This window comes from Sabethes cyaneus, chromosome 3, assembly GCF_943734655.1.
Source record: "Sabethes cyaneus chromosome 3, idSabCyanKW18_F2, whole genome shotgun sequence".
In the NCBI taxonomy this organism is placed as follows: domain Eukaryota; kingdom Metazoa; phylum Arthropoda; class Insecta; order Diptera; family Culicidae; genus Sabethes; species Sabethes cyaneus.
This window is the reverse complement of record NC_071355.1, coordinates 147286951-147289642: the sequence shown is the minus strand read 5'-3', so window position 1 is coordinate 147289642 and position 2692 is coordinate 147286951.

Below are 2692 nucleotides of genomic sequence, written 5' to 3'. Positions count from 1 at the left end.
ATGGGTTTATTCTCAGGTCCCTCGTTACGCTTCCTTCGTGCTGAATTCTATATTACCCCGATGAGGCCTCACGACAGTGTAAAAATTACTCTTATAGTTTAAGTGCACTGGTCAGAGGAACGCATTGAGTCCTTGCTGCTGGGAAGCACAATATCCCCCGTAGCCAAACTTCCAACAGCGGGGAGTGAGTGGCTATTGCCAAAAGAGTTGCCGAAACTATTTTTAACAGAGAACCAGGAAGAGGTCGTAGACTTTGAGATAGACCGCACATCCGGTGGATTTGTGCTGTCGAGAACTATGGATGTTCTGCTGGTGTTCGACGGGATTGGAGAACGGCAGCCCATTACCATGACCCATGACAGTACTATAGGACCATAATTCGTTCGACGCAGGATCGATAACAGACCGTCGCCACTGAAGTAAAGTAAAGTAAGGAAGTAAAGCAAATAATAGAACTAGTAACCGCCCAGTTTGCTTCGAAGCATAATGCTGGTCTAGCAAGCCAGCCCAAGGAACAATGTAAGTTTTATTATACTCTTAGGGGCCATCCATATACCACGTGGACAGCTTAGAGGGGGGTAGGGGGTACGTGAATGTCCACGCTTGTCCACGGAAGGGGGGGAGGGGGTATAGAAAATGTCCACGTGGACAAGCGACATTTTTTGCAATAAATAGAACTTTCATTTGTGCCTTTTGAATTAACTAAAATTAGGTCACGACGCGTATTGTATTTTGCCTTACAATCAAATGCAGCTCGCCACGAAAAAGAAAATCCATTGACAACGTATTTGAAAAATAACTCGTCTTCTTAAAATTTCACGAACCACAACGGAGAGGTCTTGTGATGTGTTAAAGTCAGAGACCAAGCTAAGGTACTCTTGTTGAACAGGGGTTGAAGCAGATGAATCTTCAAGCGAATATCAAGCTGGAACAGACTTTCCTGTAGTCCATCATTTATTTGTAGTGGACAAGATCAGCATGGATAGAAGAACTAGATCTAGATAACATGCCTAGTTTAGCTTGCTTTTTTTTAATTTTTTTTATATTACAGAATAACGCAAATGAAAACAGAATTGAGCACAGAATTTCACATAAGAAAAAAAATGTCCACGTGGACAAACAATGGAGGGGGGTGGGGGTTGAGTCGATGTCCACGCTTGTCCACGGAGGGGGAGGGGGGTGTTGAAAATTGGCATTTTTGTGCCCACGTGGTATCTGAATGGCCCCTTATGGAGGTCTTCATGACTAATTTTGGTCTTAAATGCTATCATAAGAGTGTGATAAAGCCCAAAATGTTACTTGGGAGTCGTCGTGTGTTCGAATCTCGGCTAGGCGGTGATACTAGATCGAGTCAGAAGGATCGTTGCACCAGCCCCGTAATTGTCATGTACTTTAGTTAGCCGACAGCGAAGTCGAAGTCTTAGAAACACGTTTAAGCCCAATGCTTTACTTAGTATTAGAATTCATCGGTCATTGTTCGAGCGAATAACATTTCAAAAGGATCGGTCAGCTGAACAATGAAGCATGTCAACTGTGTGGACTCGAGGAAAACCCGCAGTATGCTTCCTATGCCCATGCGGTCCAATTCTTTGTAGAAAAAACATTTGGTAAAGGAACAAAATCTGGTCTGCAAAACCCAGATAATAAACTGGGAGCGAAGCTGCCACTACTGTCAGGACATCGATTTTGTGACATCTTATGACAACATAGATGTGACATCTTATGACAACATAGATAAGCTGACTTAATTCGACGCTGTACCTTTTAGCTGCTGAATTTTTCAGTAGTATGTTGTATTCAGATGATCATTTCCGTGGGCTTTACGCTCATCAATCAGCTCTGCTTCTTTGTTGGTCTATTGAGAAACACATAATTTCAATAGATTTGCGATTCTCCGAAACTTCTTGTGAAGAACATTCCACGCCAAAACTGGTAAGCATAAATAATTAATTAGCTTCGTTCATATATGGTATAGTGGTTGCACTTCCATTCCCGATAGATTCACATCGTTCAAATTTTCTACCGGAAAACATGTCCCCACCAAAGGTAGCAAAATTCTGTTAACCTAGCCGAAGACATGCTTAGCTCAGCCTCATTTACTACGTAATCATCAGCACGTTTCACAGCCCTCGGATATAGGTATCTCTTCCTGTGGATTTTCTCACGAAAGGGCTGTGTAGAGCTGAGAATGAATGCAAGCAACTTAGCACACTAGCCGGTAAATGTACTTTTTATCAACTGAGCAAAGAAACACCTGATGATAATTTATTTATTTTCTTTTGCTGAATCCATAGACGCCGTCACGGGAGCGAGCGCAGGTGGGTTAAGGTGGCGAGTTTATTTATTTGATGGTACTCAGTGGCACATGTGAGCAGTCCGTCGGGTCCGTGCTGTTGTAGACAATTCTCTTGCACTAGTCTGTTTCGATGCGCCCGAAATCGTTCAACCATTACTTCAACACTAATGTCCAATGAAAGAGCATGGGACAAAGCGGGAATAGGAGCTTCATATGCTTTTTGTTGCATGTCCTTAGGGACGATTGGAAAAACATATGATGCACTCGGCTCAAATTCAGTAGATAGGATGGCGAACGGATTGAGAAACCCCCGAGGGATTGTCGGGAAAAAGATTGCAAAAGGATTTGCACGGTTTGTCTTTTTGTTTTCCGTAACGGCCGGATGGTAGATGGCAC